Consider the following 19,451-nt stretch of genomic DNA (forward strand, 5'->3'; position numbering starts at 1 on the left):
ACAGAAGCCATCCCAGTTTCTGATTTGATCCCGGAATGACCCGCTTTTCCTTAGGACACCCCTATTTTCACTGGAGAAATGGTGTAGGGTATGTAGTTATGTGACCCTTGAGCCAAGGAGGTAAGTATACAACCTTCAAAAGACATCTGAAGTCAGCCTTGTACAGGGAAGTTTTTTTTAAAAAATGTTTACTGTTTTATTATGTTTTTATATTTGTTGGAAGCTGCCCAGACTGGCTGGGGCAACTCAGTCAGATGGGCAGTATATAAATAACTACTACTACATAGAGCATCCTTATTTTCAATGGGAAAATATTGGAGGGTATGAAAGCCCCTTCACCCAAACCATTGTCTACGGTCTAAAATGACATTAACCCTGGGCATCCCTACCTTTTGAAACAGACAGCCCACCTACCTGTTCATAGGCTACAGAGGTACACGACTTGGATTATCAGAGGACAGGACATTTGTTTCATTTTTTGAACGGCCCCTACTCTCTCTCTCTCTCTCTCTCTCTCTCTCTCTCTCTCTCTCTCTCTCTCTCTCTCTTCTCCCACCCCTATTGCTTCCTAGAGCACCACTCTATGCAAATTCGCAGCTTCGTAAGAAATATTCAGAAATAACACTGCCGCTCCAGACATATGTCCTTTGTGCCTCCTCAGAAAACAAATATTTATCCTGGAAATTATTCCAAGACTTTAAAAGGAATGCAGATCATCAAGCCTTGCACTTTGTTGCAACGCTTTCCCCAGAAACTATAAAATGGCCGATGACTGACAATTGTTATTCGGGGCCCTGGCCTGTGCGTCAGCTTATTCACAACACCTGTCATCACTTCTTGTCAGGAATCTTGTTCTAGTTATGATTTAATTTATGCCTTGTGTGTCATAAAAGCCAGAGCTTAATTTCTCTCTCTCTCTCTCTTTCTCCTCAGTGAAACTGTTTGTTGATCAGCTTAATTTCTCTGACAGATGCTGCTGCTGTTAAAAGACTTTTCACACAAAAAAATTAATATTTTTTTTTGCATTCCAATTCTTCTGCTCCCCCTACTCGAGCAAAGGAAGGCAACCTCCCCCCCCAGTATAGGCTGGCAGAATATATTTACTGGGCCTCTGAATCAAACAGCAACTGCCCTCCAGAAACAAAATTCCCTGCAGGGCAGAGAAACCTGATGTCGTTGCACACAGTTCAAGCTTGGTGTTTAGCTAATGATGGAGGATTTGAGACAATAGCGGATCACACTGTCAACAGTGGCAGCGCGAAGCTCACAATTACTCAGCGCTTGCTAACCTGTAGCTGAGGCTGCACGTTGGAGTGCTTAGCACGTAAAGCGAAAGCATTAGAGCAGCCACTTAACGCAGCGGCCAAAAGGAGGCAATGCATTGCCAGAAATGGGGGGGAGGGGTCGGGGGAGACACAGCAGAGAGGCTGCTGATTTGCCTGAAATCTGCATGTGCCGATTTATAAGTTTAGTCATCATATTTAGAAAATAAACTTCTGCAATTTAAAATGGAAGTGCAATATGCAATTTAAATACTTTTGTAATTTAAAACAGAAGTGCAACCCATCAAGTGGGGAAGACTGTGCCCAGGTCATCTTTGTGCCTGCTCTAGATGCTGTCTGTGGATGAGCAGCTTCAAGACCCCTGTTCTTTAGGTCCTTTATCTCTGAACCAAACATGGGCTAGGCAGCCCTTCAAGCAGAGGACTCAGTCAAAGAGGGGCTGTCCTCTAAAGTAGGGCATTGGCCATCTATCATCATCATCAACATTATCATCATTACATTATATTCCACCTTTCCTCCAAGGAGCTCAAGGTGGCACGCATGGCTTTCCTTCTCCCCGTTTTATCCATGCAACAATCCTTGCAAAACTATTGTTTTAACGGGATGGGTTTTTTAACTTGGGTGGGTGTTGTTTTATTCAGGGGGTGTGGTTGCTTTCAATTGTTTTTAAATGTTATATGTTAATTTTGATATTTGTATTTGTGGGCTGGGTGATTGTTTAGCGCTTTTGTTGGGGAGTGTGCTTCTTATTAGTTTGTATACACTAGTATTGTTAATTGTTTTAATTATTTTAATTACATTGTTATAGTGAAACTTTGTTTTGTTAACTGCCCTGAGACCTACCAGTACAGGGCGGTATTATTATTATTATTATTATTATTATTATTATTATTATTATTAACCCAGATCCGCCCAGCACCCCCAAATTTTACGGTAGTTTAGCCACCTCTATTTTTTTTGGGGGGGGGGGGCGAACTCAAAGTTGTTGAGCTTCTTTTTGGGAAGGGGAAAGCCAAAGTTGTTGACCTTTTTGCAACTCACAGTTATTGATGTTTTGAGGGAGGAAAATTGCTCACCTGTAACAATGACACAGAGAGGAGAGCAACAGGGGACATTCGCTCCATTGCTTTTCACTGCCACCAATCAAGAGGGACTGGTGTACAGTAGGTATACATTTGGTGCCCACCAGAATTCAGCGCCCGAGTGCCCCCACCCCTTTCACCCCTGGGTAAAGACAGCCCTGGAGGTAGGTTAGGCTGAGACTCAAGGATACACAGTGAGCTTCATGGCTGAGTAAGGATTTGAACTTTGTTCTCCCCAGTCCAACACTTTAGCTCAGAGCTTTCCAGACTTTTCACTTTGGTGACACACATTTTAAACATGCATCATTTCATGACACAGTAATTCAGTTTTACTAGCAAACCAGAGGTTAAACAAACCCCTTTCCAGCCCTGGGAGGAGCATGGAGTGTGTTTGCACAACACACCAACACACTGCAGCCGACACACTAATGTGTCATGACACACAGTTTGGAAAGCTCTGCTCTAGCCAATGAAGTGAAATGTTCAGCTTGGAAAACTTGCCATGAGGATTCTGATTCATTCCATGGTGAATGTAAAATGTTGAACAGGCTGGCATGTGCAAGCTGACTCCCACTGCAGAGCATTCTTAAGGTGATAACAAATGCTTTATCTTCTTCTCTCCCCCCCCCCCACAATTTTTTAAATTGATTTTCCAAATTTATAAACAAACAAACAAACAAACAAACATAAATCCTAACTGTAATAATTCCACTTTTGTTAACATTATTAAGTGACTTCCTCGAATCCTGCCGGGGCTGAGTTTCAATGTATATCATTGTAACAGTTTTCCAAAACTAATTTACTTAGTCGAGTAACATCTTTCTTTCTTTTCATATTAACTTTAAACATATTATTCTATAACATCACATATTTAAATCCTATGCCAATCTGGTACTTGCAAGTATTTCTATTTAGGTTACCTTAGTATATTTAGCTAAATAGTCTTTAAATTTCATCCATTCCTCCTGGTACTCCTCCTGGTCACGGACTCTTCTGGTCAGGTCGGCTGGCTCCCAAAAGTCCATCATCTTCATCTGCCATTCCTCCACTGTTGGCACTTTCTTGTGTTTTCCAGTTCTTGGCCAACAAAATCCTAGCAGCAGTTGTGGCATACAAAAACAATCTAAAATCTTTCTTGGGCAATTCCAGAGCTATTATTCCAAGAAGAAAGACTTCTGGTTTCTTAATAAATGTATATTTCAACATTTTTTTCAGTTCATTATAAATCTTCTCCCAGAAGTCTTTCACCTTGGAGCAAGTCCACCACATGTGATAAAAGGTACCTTCTTTTTCTTTACATTTCCAACCTAGATTATCACTATTATGATAAATCTTTGCTAATTTTACAGGGGTTAAGTACCATCTATACATCATTTTCATAATATTTTCCTTTAACACCGTACATGCAGTAAACTTGACCCCTTTCCTCCACAACCTTTCCCAGTCTTCAAACATTATGTTATGTCCCACATCTCTTGCCCAAACAAATGCTTTGTCTTCTGTTTGGCTGAGGCACATTTGTAGTCAGCAGGTGAAGAAGAGGCCTGAATGATCCCACCTTGAGTTCCTGCAGCGTCTGCTTTAGTATAAGCAGATTTCTCAGGGGAACATTTCTCTGGGGTAAAGGATTGCAGGCTGCCTCTCCCTTGAAATAAATAGTGGAAACAAAACCCACCAGCCCTACTTCTTGTTCCTTTCTAGCAATGATTCACAGAACTGTCTCGGTTTCCTGAAATGCTCCGTGGATAATAACACCACCACAACTGTCATCACAAGAGGCCAACAAATCACTGTGTGTAAACAGAGATGCGGGGGGGGGGGGGGACGTATTTCAAAGCTGCAATGACTTTTCACATCTGAGTATGGCACATCCTCAATCCATCAAGGAATATATGTACATGCTCAAAAACTGCTGTTTGCTTACACAAACCTCGTCTGCAAACCCACATGCTTTTATGTGGCAGAAGGCTTTGTCAGAATTGTCCCCCGAAGGCAGCGTTTGTTTGCAAAACACATGAGGATAGAGCAGGGTAAATTTGTGCATGCAATCAACTGTCTGCTTTTTTGGCTTTTGGGCACAATGAGTTTGCTTTTTAAACTCAGGTTTAAAACACTTGAAAAACTGGGGTTTTAGGCACTTGAAATTTTAAGTACAGTGGTACCTCAGGTTAAGTCCTTAATTCGTTCTGGAGGTCCGTACTTAACCTGAAACTGTTCTTAACCTGAAGCACCACTTTAGCTAATGGGGCCTCCTGCTGCTACCGTGCCACCGGAGCCCGATTTCTGTTCTCATTCTGAAGCAAAGTTCTTAACCTGAAGCACTATTTCTGGGTTAGCGGAGTCTGTAACCTGAAGCGTATGTAACCTGAGGTACTACCTGAGGTACTGAGCTAAAGCTTGGTTCACACATGCATTTGGATCGCTTTATTTTTCTACGTTTGGTGACATCTAGGTGGATGTGGGAACAGACTTCATTTGTGCTTGAGGTGCTGTAAAGCAGAGGATGGGTGCAAATTCTGTCTCTGTATTACGATGGACACATGCAGGACATAACCTGAGACATCTTCAGGTGTTTGGTATTGAAGGAGTGGCCGTGAATGAGCCGGATGGCTTCATCGCTTAGACGCTATTGTGTGCTTTTGGCACACTCCTTAGCTGATGCAAAGAGCTCTCTCCATGAGGACAAGATTTCACCATCCCCATTGCAAACTGCAGGCACAAGCCCTAGGTGTGCGTTGGGACCACAGCAGGGAGTACAGGGTTAAACCTCCTCTCACTAACATGGCAAGGTCCAGCCTTAGCAATTTCTGGAAAAACGAAACAACACCATTACACAGTTTTTCAGAGGCAGGGGGTGGGGTTGTAAACAAGGCACAGATACGAAAGTATTTGAAAATGTCATTTGGCCAGAACATTTGAACAGTAATCAAGAAGATCAAATTTGTTCAGCACAGAGCACACCGATGCCAAATTTTTGTGTAAGAGACAGAAGCTTGTAAGTCTAGGAGCTTTGTATACACAGGAACCAGTCTACTATTAGGGAAAAGTTTGCTTATTCATGTGTTGCTGTTTTTTTTAAAAAAAATTGGTCATGACAATTGAATGAAAAGAAAGCACTTTATGCATTTCCATGAGTTTTGTTCAGGGGCTTAACCTTGTGAAATACCTTATCAAACACATGCAAATTCTTCAGGTTTTGGCACATGTGCGCCTTCAGATACCAGTCATTTAAAATATGGGCAAGCCTTCAAACAGAGAAAGAATGCATATACAGTGGGGTTTTTTAGAGTTGCTTATTATATATTTGATTTAATTGCCCACTTTAATCTGTTAGATCTTATGAGTCAATTGGGAACAACAAGCCGTAAATGTGCTGGGTGTCAGAATTCATGAAACTTGAAGAGAGAAAGTTATTTGCTACATTTAGGGCACACTTTAAATTCTTGGAAACGGGGATAAATCCATTAAAAAAATTACGATCACACTTGTTGCAAGCCAAGCACAAAACTTCTGCTTATAGATTATGTGCATATATTTGTGAGAAGAATGTTGTGTTCACATTCTTTCTTTTTTTTCTTAATGACTTCCTTTTAAGGTGAAAGGTTGTACTCATCGGATGTAAATTACCTTCAGCTGTAGACAATGCTTGTGGCAAGGACAATGTTCAAAAGGATGGGGTTTCTAAGTGTAGGAGAGAGAGAGAAAATACATTCATAGGACAAGCAACCCAGGATTCAGAGCATAGACATTAGATGCAAATAGGCTTTGGCATTTGACTGGTTTAAAAGATCTGGGTTGTTTCCAGACTGATGCTGTTTTCAGATAATATTCAATCACATACCAGCAATTTCAGGTGACGTAATTGTTTCGGAGGTCTTGTACAACCAACTTACTTCCCCAAAAGATTGGACTTTTTTGTATTAAGGAAAGTGACAGGAAAACGTAAGGCGTAGGAGAACACTTGTTTGATGCAACAACATTTAATCTCCCTGTGAGCAAATCAAAATCAATCAATCAATAAACAGATCGTCTAGAAAGTACTTAAGGAATCATAGAATTGGAAGCTGCTCCCAAGGGTCATCTAGTCAGATTCTCCTTGTAACTTGAAGCCATTGTTCCTGGTCCTACCCTCCAGAGCAGGGGAAAACAAGCTTGCTCCATCCTTCATGGGACAGCTCCTTAGCTATTTAAAGATGGCCTTCATAACCTCTCTCAGTCTCCTCTTTTCTTGGCTAAACTTACCCAACTCCCTCAACCATTCCTCATAAGGCTTGGTTTCCAGATCCTTGATCATCTTGGTTGCTCCCCTCTGCACATGTTCCAGCATGCCAAGTTCCTTAAATTTTGATGCCCAGGACTGGACACAGTACTCCAGGTGTGGTCTGATCAAAGCAGAATAGAGTGGTACTATTACATCCCTTGATCTGGATGCTCTACATCTGTTGATACAGCCTAGAATAGCATTTTTATTTTTATTTTTCGCTGTTAGGTAAAGGTAAAGGTACCCCTGCCCGTACGGGCCAGTCTTGACAGACTCTGGGGTTGTGCGCCCATCTCACTTAAGAGGCCAGGGGCCAGCGCTGTCCGGAGACACTTCCGGGTCACGTGGCCAGCATGACAAAGCTGCATCTGGCGAGCCAGAGCTGCACACGGAAACGCCGTTTACCTTCCCGCTGGTAAGCGGTCCCTATTTATCTACTTGCACCCGGAGGTGCTTTCGAACTGCTAGGTTGGCAGGCGCTGGGACCGAGCAGCGGGAGCGCACCCCGCCGCAGGGATTCGAACCGCCGACCTTTCAATCGGCAAGTCCTAGGCGCTGAGGCTTTAACCCACAGCGTTAACTTATGTTAAACTTGTGTTCTACTAAGACCCCTAGCCATGTATTACTGGCAAGCCTGGTGTCCCCCATCTTATATTTGTCTATTGACCTTAGCTATGGTGGTTAAATGTAACCCAGGAGTGCTCTGTCAAGAGAAAAAGGCAAACAGCATTTCCAAAACAGACGCCTCACTTTCCTCTCTACAGGAAACCCTTCCTTTATTAATCTCTTTTTATCTCTACCCATCATCTTGTAAAACCAGGAAGAACCACAATTCTTTTTTATCATTTCACAAAGTCTACCTGTTAGCCTGGCTCCAGCATGTTGGGGCAGATTCCAGGGCCCTGGCAGGACCAACTACCATTGGAGACAGAAGTACAACTGATGCATTTCAACTGGGAGCTAACTGGGGCCATTATGCCCAGACTGCCACCCCTTCCAAACCTGGAGCCAGGTCTGGTTAACCAGAAATATAAAGGGAGCTGGGAAAGGGGCAAAAGCTATACAACCTGAATCATAGAGAATACAGAAAATGGCTCCCAAACCAAAGGGCCAAGTCCATTGGCTGTTCGTCTTAGTGAAATGTTGGAGAAGCATTGTGCTGGCCAAAGTCACAACCTTTTCCAGGGCTGCCAGATGAAAAATTCATACACCGAATTCTGCACGTCAAAGTAATCTGTATGTGTTGCTGTTCTCTGTGCTATCATTAACAGGTAAAGAAATTGCATTGACCAAGATCATCGTCGGAGCAAACCTCAATATTCCAAATGTGCAGGTGGAAGCCAGAAACCTAGACAACCTTACCTGAGAAATAAACTCAGAGTGAAAGCCAGTCAGTTGTGGCGACAGCCAGAGGAGTAGCGCTACTGGTTTGATGGTCACTGCTGAATGAACCTCCCAAGTCTGTTCTAGCACGGCCACTTATGCATTTGTTTTCAAGTTCATCTTCTGTTGTTTTCCCGTGATGTTTTAAGACAGTCTGAAATACTCATTAAAAATACCAATAAAAAAACCACACAGATACCATCTGTAGATACCATTTGATCAGGAGGTCCATTCTGTACTATATAGGAATTGGTCCTTTAGTGCACCTAGCTTTAGAATCCTGCCCTCCCTAAAAATATTATAGACGCTGCCTTTTGTCTTTTCACTGCCTACTGAAGACCACCCTCTTTTAAGAAGTCATTTAAGGAGAGATGTTTATGCCAGTGTTCATCTTCATTTGAATTGTTTTCATATATGGAATTGTTTTTTCACTGTTTTTACTGCTTTTAATGTACTGTTTTATCAATGATGTTTTTGCTACCTTGGGCTCCTTTGGGAGAAAGGGTTAGGCGAAGAAGAAGAGGAAGAGGAAGAGGAAGAAGAAGAAGAAGAAGAAGAAGAAGAAGAAGAAGAAGAAGAAGAAGAAGAGCAACAACAACAACAACAACAACAACAAATCCATGCTCATTCCACTATAATCCCATTTTCCCCGGCAGAGTAGCTGAAGATCAGCATGAGTTCAGTTCAAAGCAGCAAAAGGTGGTCTATGAAATGACAGTTTCAATATCCAAAAGTTGGTTCCTCACCATCTAGATAAAGGACTTGAGGCATGTGTAGTTCACAAGGATCATATGTCCCAATCTCCAAGTAAAACCTCATGTGGATTTCACCACATACCCGTCTAGACCAATTGGAAATGCTTGTGATGTAATTGGCAGGATGTGAAAAAGCATGTGAAAAAGATAAACGATTTGATTGTCCATATATCAGGAAAAATGGACCATCTCTAAAAAACAAGCCCTACAGAACAAAGATGTCATTTTATTGCTTATTAATAAACATCCTAATGCGAGAAGTCATTTGAGCAGAGATATATTGGGAGGCTAATAATGGTTTGATTATTCCAATCTTTCCCAGTAATTCCCGAGAACAGCAGTTTTGAGTTTTCAATTTCACATCCTTACATGATTAGCTATACTATTAGTTTTTGCTTTAAAGACAAGTTTGAAAACTTGTTTTTCACATAGTGATAATTTCTCTGATGAATTGACAAGATCAATGGTGTCTTTAAGCATAGCAGATGTGATGTGGTAGTTTTGCAACACAGTGTGTGTGTGATAAAACATTGCTCTCAAGTAAAAAATAAAACATGCATTGAAGGGGTCCCAACCAAGTATCCTCAAGTGCTTTCGCTCCTATTTTTTGTGGGCCCCGGAGGACTTATTGCCCAGAGGGTGGTAGCTATACTTTGCAGTACTGCACACAGTGCCAGGCAGCTTCAAACAGACATGTGGAGTTCTCATAATGCTACAGAGGAATGCTAAGTTAAGAACCCATCTAGACCAACATCCTGCTCTCACAGTGGCTAACCAGATGGGGTCCTTTCCAGCTCTACAATTCTTTGATTCTATCAACCCCCAACATATCTGACCATGGACCATCTTGGCTGGGTATGATAGGAGTTGAAGTCTATATCTGTAAGGCTATCTATTATCTATCTATCATCTGTCTATCATCTATCTATCTATCATCTATCTATCTATCTATATCTATCTATCTATCTATCTATCATCTATCTATCTATCTATCTATCTATCTATCTATCATCTATCTATCTATCTATCTATCTATCTATCTATCTATCTATCATCTATCTAATCTATCTATCATCTATCTAATCATCTATCTCTATCTATCTATCTATCTATCTATCTATCTATCTATCATCTATCTATCATCTATCTATCATCTATCTATCTATCTCTATCTATCTATCTATCTATCTATCTATCTATCTATCTATCTATCATCTATCTATCATCTATCTACCATCTATCTATCTATCCTATCTGTCCTTCCTTCCAAAGAAGCCAAGTTCAGCCCACCCCTGCTATATATATAGAGAGAGGTTTGAAAGATCATATGGAGTTCAGAGATTTGGCCAGAAGGCAAAACCTAGTCCCTCTCTCTGCCTCCTGTTTTCATTATCCCCAGGGTTTAGGTGACCGAATGGGATTTAAATCTTGTCTCCAACAACAAGCCAATTAAAAGTGATGCAAAAAAATTTGGGTTTTTTTTGCCATGGAATCAGCTACGAGAGAGCTGTCTCTAGATCTTTGCCTATCAGATAAATAGCTCAATAGAGACAGGGAGATATTTAAAGAGTTAGCCAAGCTTTGGCTGGTGCTGGAGAGACCCAGTGTGACTTTCCACTCAAGCTGTCTGAGCAAAACAGTCTTGGGATATTTTGGTGCATTGGACCAGTTAAGAAGAATGTAGCCTGGACACAATCCAGGAGATGAACAGAGGAGCAGCCATGGCAGGAGAGTGAACCATGGTGGGGAACATTGAAGGGGAGAACTTGGCAGCCGCTTCCCACGCTCCAGTTTGAATGGTGTAATGCCAGAAACATGGCTTAGCTCAACTGTTGATTGATACTCAAGGCTGTGTGTATGACATGATTTCAGGCAAGTGCATAGAAAACGTGGCCTTGGATACAATCCAGTTTCCGGGGAACTTCAACTTTCATTTGAAAAAGCTTCAAGCATGTACAATGGCAAAGATATGCTTGACAATGGCTTCATTTCCAGATAGCACTATTAATGAGAACAAGAGAGAGAAAATCTTAGCCGCTTTGCTCCTCTCCTGGTTCTGCTGCTTCCTCCTACCCAGAGCTAAGCCATTGTTTGTGCAAACCATTAGGTATTTGCAAACCAGGGCTCGTGGTTTGTTTATTATGGCTTGTGGCTTGTTGGAAGTGAGACAAACAACAAATATGGGCATTTGTCCATTTAGATCAGTGTCATTGACTTCCTGGGGTTGCCAACATGGTGCCCGTGGGCACCACTGTGTTTGCCAGTACCTCCTATCAGCTGCCGTCTAGCTACATGACTTAGGTACACAACCAGGTTAAGTCAATGGGAGGAATGCAAAGCAGTGCTATGGAAATCATTCTGTCAGTGCAAGCTTAATCCCCACTCTCCTCCCATCACATGCTGATTTGGGCTATCTCCTAATGCCCCTGAGCCAATTTTGGGGTGGGGGAAGGGGAGCGGGGGATGCCCCATTGTCTTAGCAGGAGCCCTTGCACTGGCTTCTCATAGCACAGGACTCATTAATCGAATCCAGCCCCACAGGTCTAAATAAAACTTAGTTCAACACCACCAATCATGCAAACACATGACAATTTTTAGATCGACCCCAGGAAAAAGACACAATCATTTCTGAATTGTGGTTGGGCATCAGTAAAACAGTTAATTTCTCATCTTCCCGAGAAAAACAGTTAATTTCTTTCTTCTTTTTGTGGCAACAGCGAAACCCTTACCCCAATCACAGGGTTTTTGAGAGGGGAATAAAGTATCTCTGTTGTCTGAAATCATACTGAACCATTCAGTTACTGCTTCTGCTTTTTCTTTAGTTTAATACCCACAGCATTTTTAAATGACCCGCAAATTATCCTATTCTGAGAGTAGAGGGCTGCAAAAGCAAATACAACTGTTTTAATAATAGTTAGGAGTAATAATACACTTTCTTTTCATGTCGGCTTTGGTCTGTTAGTTACCTGATGATGTGAAGCCCTATAAATGGTTTTAAAAGCCGTCCTTGTCAGTCAGTGGTGCCTGAGGGGGATAGTGCTAGCTTGTTCAACCCTCAAAAGTAATTAAACATAATCAAGGAAAAATGCAAGGGGGTCTGCTGCTCTCTGCATTCCAAACTCCACCTACAACGGGAACACCTCAAGGAAACGGATTATTCAAATGTAACCATTTTTGAGGATAATTTAAGCATTGCTGCTTTTGATTGGGTTGACCACTTAACAGAAGCCCTAAGCAAAATCTGAAAATGAAGATGAACCTTTGAATATTTTGTGGATTGTATACAGTGGGGAGAATATTAGTATTCATTGGTGAATCACTTGTCTCCTGATTCTGATATCCAGACTGCACCCAATGAATGTTTTTGTTTCATTTCGTCATGTGAATATCAGGAATTGGGGATTTTAAAAAAAATCTATGGGTGACAGCCAACGACACCCACCTGACTGGACAATGGTAAAATGTAAAGGGACCTCTGACCATTAGGTCCAGTCGTGACCGACTCTGGGGTTGCGGTGCTCATCTCGCTTTATTGGCTGAGGGAGCCGGCGTACAACTTCCGGGTCATGTGGCCAGCATGACTAAGCCACTTCTGGCGAACCAGAGCAGCGCACGGAAACACCGTTTACCTTCCCGCTGGAGCAGTACTTATTTATCTACTTGCACTTTGACGTGCTTTTGAATTGCTAGGTTGGCAGGAGCTGGGACAGAGCAACGGGAGCTCACCCTGTCGTGGGGATTCGAACCGCCGACCTTCTGATCGGCAAGCCCTAGGCTCTGTGGTTTAACCCACAGCGCCACCCACGTGCTACTAAATGGAGTAGCTAAAACAGTGGAAGGAAGTGTGAACAGTCCAGTATAAATTGACCACTAACCCACTATTTTTGCATCGGTGACGTGATACAGAATGCAATTGCAACACCCCCAACCCACCATATATTTGGGGGGGGGTGAGAGAGAATTCTTTTTTTGCATATTAAGGTTACGACACAAAAAGCATGCTTCCTTTGAACAACCCCCCCCCCCCGGGACATCCTGCTTGCATGTAAAAGCAACACACCAGCAGAGAGGGTGGCAATGAGGGTGCTCAGCTCTGCCTCTCACCATTCTTGTCACCCACCACAAGTTGGGGGGCAAACGACTGCAACAGGGAGCCTCCTTGACTTCTTGTGGTGGTTTCCTGTGTGATGATCCCCGTGTTCCAAATCACATACGGAGACTCCACGGGTGCAGGAAGCCCCGTGGTTCAGAAGACCACCCTATAACACCCAAAGGGTCACAAGGACACCAAAAGTGGCTAGGAGCTAAAGCACACTCGCCCCCTGTTCTTCCCACTTCACTTTTAAAGGTGAGTGCTGAAGGGGCTTAAAGTTGCGTAGAAATCAGAAAACGTGTGTTGGCAACACACCATACATTTAAAGTACTGCTCAGAATCCTCAGACAGTGGCAGAACTACGTTTTTTTGTAGGGGGAAGGCCCTGAAGCTCAAGCTGTTATGGGGGACCCTTCACAACCAACAACTGGGTAACCATAGTTATCTTCACCAATTGGGTTGTTTACAACCACCTTTACAACACCTGTGCTACTGACTCTCAAACCTTGGGATTGTTGAAATATATGCAGCAACAAAAATATTCAATTTGAGTTGTGTGACCCCAACTGGGTCTGTTGGACCCAATTTTCTAAAGCAATGTGGAATATAGTCACTTCCGGATTTGTGGCTCTGAATCTTAAGCTGCATTAGTTTAATAGAAGATCCACCCCTATCCTCAGAATGGTAGTTTACCCCTCACAAAGCTACAATTTCCAGCTCCCTTAACAAACTACAATTCCCAGGATTCTTGGGTGGCGGCAAACTTGCATTAAATGTATGGTGTGTGCACCCAGCCTTAGTTTTCTTAGTGTAAAGCAGCTGTAAAAAAAAATCTTACAGCCCGGAGTATTTGCATGCTGAAAGCATGATACCACGTGAAAATAATTAATGGATTGTCATATTCTGAAAGATGAACTGCTTTACTTTGGTCTTTGACACCTGAGAGATTTTTTTTTTTTTAATAGTCATCTTGTTCTTCTGGCTGTCAAATGTTTTTGCTGATTATAATGTTGCATTTTGATTTTGTTGTAACCTGCTCTGGGGCCTTTTTGCAAAAGGCAGATGTGAAATAATCACAATCACAATCATACTGACTTCAGTGGTGTGTTGCATTATGAGTATACTAGATACACCATGAAGAGCATTCTGTGGTTGTAAAGCTTTTGCTGATACATAGGTATGGTGAGTGTTAAATAGCACCAAGACATTTAATTCCATTTGGCAAATGAATCTAATTTGCCTTAACATAAGACGAATGTGCATTTACGAGACTGCTTCAAAGCTTTGATGCTGACCCAGATTTGACCTTCTAGAATGATCTGCAATCTAGCCTTTCTTTCAAAATGTCGCCTGGAGGAAAAGATGAGGGGTGGATTCCACATGGCCACAACAACAACCCAACCATCAACAGGGCATTGAGTCAAAGTGACCTTTGGATGGCCGATGTAAACAAACCACACTATCCCATTGCAAGCCATTTTTCCAGGGGCCTTGCTAGTCCACTGGGATTCTGTGGGAAGGGCTAAGGCCTCTCGGCAAAAGCCCAAGGCCTCTGGCTTTTGGCAATCTGTTTTGCGGGCCAGTGATGGGATTTAAGAAAAGGCAGCTCGGCTCACTTCCGAATTAGCTTCCCAAAATGTTTGGTTGGCGCTGTTTGGATTGATTCTTTGTGGGGTGTCTGTTGAACTTTATGCCTAATTAACTGCATATAAAGCACATCCAATACACATTTAAAGCACATGGCTTCACAAAAGAATCCTGAGAAATGTAGTTTCTGTTGGGAATTGCACCTCTCTTGGAGGAAACTACAGTTCCTAGGATTCTTTGTAGGAAGTCATGTGTATAAATGTGTCTTGGGTCTGCTTTGAAGTTATGGTGGACCTGCCCATTAAAGAAGGAGGGGCAAGGACTGGTTATGTAATCTCCCTAGGCCAGTCTTTGACAACCTGGTGCCCTCCAGATGTTTTGGACTATGATTCCCATCAGTCCCTCCCAAGGGGCTGATGGGAATTGTAGTCCACAACAATTGGAGGGCACCAGGTTGATCAGGGCTGCCCCAGGCTGTGGTGCCATTACACATTTCACAACTTCCCATAGTTTCTTCTTGACCTGTTTGTTCTAAGGTAAACTTCAAGCTTTTCATTATTAATCTTCCATTATTAACACCATTTATCTTCCCGCTGGAGCAGTATCTATTTATCTACTTGTACTTTGAGGTGCTTTCGAACTGCTAGGTTGGCAGGAGCAAGGACCGAGCAACGGAAGCTCACCCCGTTGCGGGGATTCGAACCGCCGATCTTCTGATCGGCGAGTCCTAGGCTCTGTGGTTTAACTCACTGGCCTTTATTCTCTCTGGATCATTTAAAATGATGTAGGGGTGTAGCTGGATAGAGCATCTTCCTCTTGTGCAGAAGGTACCAATTTTCAGCCGCAGTGTCTCCAGGTAAGGTTGCCCAAAATCCTGGAGAGCCTTTGCTGGTTACAGCAGACCACGTCGACCTCGATGGACCGCCAATCTGACTCCGCTTCATACGTTTCTATGAACTGAGGTCCCACATGTCTTTGAAGTGACAGTTCTGCAGAGACAACCTGTGATTACATTGTCTGTTAAAGCCTCAGCACCAGTCATTTGGATAGACAAAGGTTTTTGGATAAATGGTGTGATCGTAGACGCTTTACAATGAAACTGTGGTGGGTTGATCTCAGGAGAGATACATGATTTGCTTTATTACACAAGCATTTTGCAGCAATGCTTAGCATATAATTTGCTCCGTGTAATGCTTAAATATGCCCCACAGACAGGGTTGTATACTTAAACTCCCTGAGAGTGAACAAAACGTAACAGGGTATCTATAGAAGAGGCAATTATTTTAATTTAACCATTAAATTTAATGTGATGGGTGCGATTCTGGTTCAGCTGAAGCCTATGCTAAATTCCCAGTGACCTCAGAAAGATTATTGTGACTCCTTATCCAACTACTACCACTATTGCTACACTACTGTACTTCTAAGGGACAAAATTTTATCCTTCTCACTGAAAACCAGGGTTGAGATGTACAGATGTTTCCACAACATTAGATAGATATGCTAAATGGAGAGTTCAGTTTTTCGTTAATATGGCACTCTGTTACATATAGTGCTTAAATCATGGCAGGCAGGTCACAAGCCCTACCCGCAACTACCTCTAATTTAACCACATTAGTGTCCTCCATATCCATCAAAGAGTAATAGCTTGGGGGTGGCAGCAAAAAAAATATGCAAGGAGAGGAGCCCCCTGGCCGCCATAAGTACTGGTTGCATAAGAGAAGAATTAATGGTGAGTTATGCCTATTTTGGTCATCAGATTTAAGATTTGGGGCATGCCACAAATCTGTGCAAAATAAAGACTTGCTTGTCTCAATTTTAGCTATCTAATTTTCTCCTGTAGCTGCATTAAATCTAATAGAAACGTTTCAGAACCTGGATTGAATATGCTGAATCTCAAACTTCGAATTGTGGGTTTGTTGAGACCAAAATAAAAAGAAGAAGGGTTTGACTTGTGGGTTTTCTGAGATGAAAGGAAAACAAAGAAGAAAAATTCATGGGAAATAAATCTTGTTTGCATAGGGGAATTCGACTTATTCAGGTTATGCTCCTCGGTGCAGGTAGTTTGGGCTGCCAATCGAATCTCCGAGAAAACTTCATTTCTCGATTAGCGTACGTAAGACGCACCGGTTACAACAAGATACCCCAAACCCCAATTTTGGACGTCGTCTGCCTGGCAGCAGGTTGCATGCAAAACGTTTCGCTTTCAGCACATGCACATCCGAGGGCGAGCGCCAATTAAACGGCGAGCATTTGAGCGCCCCCGCCAATCTACCTTGCATCTGTCTAACTGTGGCGCGAGGCATAGAGAGTGACTCAAGCCCTGTCAAATGGAGTGTGACCTTCAATCTGCCACTCTTGTGGTGAAAGACGGAGGGGAGTAAATTACCCGCTCTCCTCATTCTGTTCCCGGTGAATGGCGAGGCGGCTGGAGCTGACCTGCCGCCAGTCTCACAGGCTCCGATTCCGAATGGCTCCCTACAGTTTACACAACCCAGCGATGCACAAAATGAAAGAAGGGGCTCCATTCAGAAGGGCCCCCGCGTGCAAAAGAGGCGGCCATTAGATCATAGTAATTATTCCATTTACACCACACAGTGACGCAGTGGGACATGAAAGCCTCATCAAACACTTCTCTTCACCCAGGACTTGGTGGCTAATGAGCCACGTTGGGTGCCATTGTGCTCCCCATTTACTCATGGGCGATGGACCCGCCTGCCAACGAGAGCTCACTGCACCAGACAGGCTGTCCCTTTCAGAACCATTTATTCCTTCCCTGACCTTTGACCCCAGGGGTTATGACATCAGCAGCCCTGATTTGTGATCATTTTTATTGGCAGCCATTCAATGCTTGTTTCCTGTGTTTTAACTCTCTCTCCCCCCCCCACCTCCCTTCCTCTCCCCAAACTTATTGGTTCCAAGAGGCATCTGCCAAAATGACTATAAAGTAAGCCAAAGCCTTAACAAAGGAGCTTCTGATCTTACTGGTGGGGGCCGGGGGAGGCCCCCGTTGCTACTATTTTTGCCAATAATAACGAGTCATTCATTATTTTGGTGCACAAAACCCCAACCAGTTTGGAGCATATGTCTGAATTTTTTCTAAGTTGTAATACAGCAAGGGTAAGGAGTTGTTTTTATTTTGTTTTTAAATTAAATTAATTTTTTTAAAAAATAAAATAAAATAAATACCCTTAAATAACAAAGGTGTCATTTGGATCCACATTTGCACAGTGTTCTGTTTAGGCCTTTGTTGAAGGGATTAGGGAAGGCTGGGCTGAGATCATCAGATGCTAATTTGAGGCTAATTTTTTCCTCTTTAACTTGCTGCTGCTCAGTTCAAGAAGAATGGGAATCTAATGTTTTAAGAATTCTGCTTCTCTGTATTCAAAGAGCAAACACAGCATAGAGTTGGAGGCACCCGTTAGAAATCCTGAAATGGATATCTGCATTTCCATTGCATCCTTTATTTCAAACAAATGTTTGAAATGGAGAATAAGTATCTCAGGAAGAGATTCTCGAAACACATGTTTCCATAGAACACAGTTTACATGTTTCCAGAGAAGAGTTTATTTTGTAGGGCTCAAATGGCCATTCAATAGACAGTGTTATTATTTACAGATGGATTCTGTTTACCCTAAATTCAGCAAATCATTTGCTCAGCAGACAAAAATCATGATTCCCCTCCGCAGAGGAAGTGCTTCAGGTTTTTGATATGATTCTTTTAAATAAAACTATGCCATCTGCATATGGCAATATCTGAAAACACATTTGGGCTGAAGTTAAATCATTTTGAAGGCAGACAATCCTGAGTGTACCATATAAATCGTGTCCAAATAGATTTACATCTGCTATTCTTAAACATAGTTACTGGGGAGTTAGCGCCATTGAAATCAGTGGGATTTATTTCCAAAAGAAGATCATGTTAAAAGAGAGAGAGAGAGAGAGAGAGAGAGAGAGAGAGAGAGAGAGAGAGAAGTAGTTACAGATACTGTTTACAAGATGTGATTAAGAAATAATTACATTTCTACTTTAACAGATAATCATTATATGACTTTCTTTGGAGTGCTTATTTTGAAATACCAAAGAATCTCCATATTATCTGGACATCTAAAGTGATGTTGATGAAACTGAAAGTAGGTACAGCCAATAGAGGACAACTGAGAATGCAAAGTTTGCGCTCACAATTTCTACAAGAATGCAGAGCACACGTCACACGTCACATACAGAATCAACACGCACAGAGTTTTTGTGCACATGCTCTTCAATGGAAGGAGGAAGGGAGCAGGATTGTAGCAGGAGGTTCTGCCCACCATTGTAGCGCCCCTGTCATGAAATACCCGCCAGCCAAGAAACCAGATAAGAACTCTCATAAAGAAGAGCACAGCAGACACAGGAAACTCAGGATTCCACCCAGATAAAGTCCAGTGCCACCTAGTGACTAAACAATGTTATGAAACTATCCACATAACACCCCCTAGAAACTGTTCAGTTTTTAAAATGGAAAGAGATAGTCCTTCCCATCTTATATTCTCTGGGGCATGATAACAAGAGCAGGTTATGCCAAACTATAATTTGACAGAGATTTTGATCCATAATTTACATACAATTATCTCATTACCTTTGAGTGATTGTTCCAGTTAAGTCTATGCAACTCCAAACACAATAAAATATGCCCTCCAGATTTTTTTACTATAGATGCCTGGCTTAGTGCTTAGTGGAACTGGGTACCTAACTCCCTTAGGCACAGTGGAAACACCCACCTAGTAATGATTCATTTCAAGGCAAAAATCCAGGTTGAGTTTCCTTTGCTGAAGAGAAGGTTCTAAGGAGCTGGGCAAGAGCAACTTTGTGTCTTGCTACATGCAGTCTATATATATCAGGTATAGGGAATCACAAAATTGCAGAGTTGAAAGGGACCCCATCGAACCCAACCCATTGCAAAGCAGGAATCACAGCTAGGTTGGCCTTCCAGATGTTGACTTCCAACTCCCAACAAACCCAGCTGGCATA

The sequence above is a fragment of the Podarcis gaigeae genome (genome assembly GCF_964106915.1).
Source record: "Podarcis gaigeae genome assembly, chromosome: 6".
Classification (NCBI taxonomy): Eukaryota; Metazoa; Chordata; class Lepidosauria; order Squamata; family Lacertidae; genus Podarcis; species Podarcis gaigeae.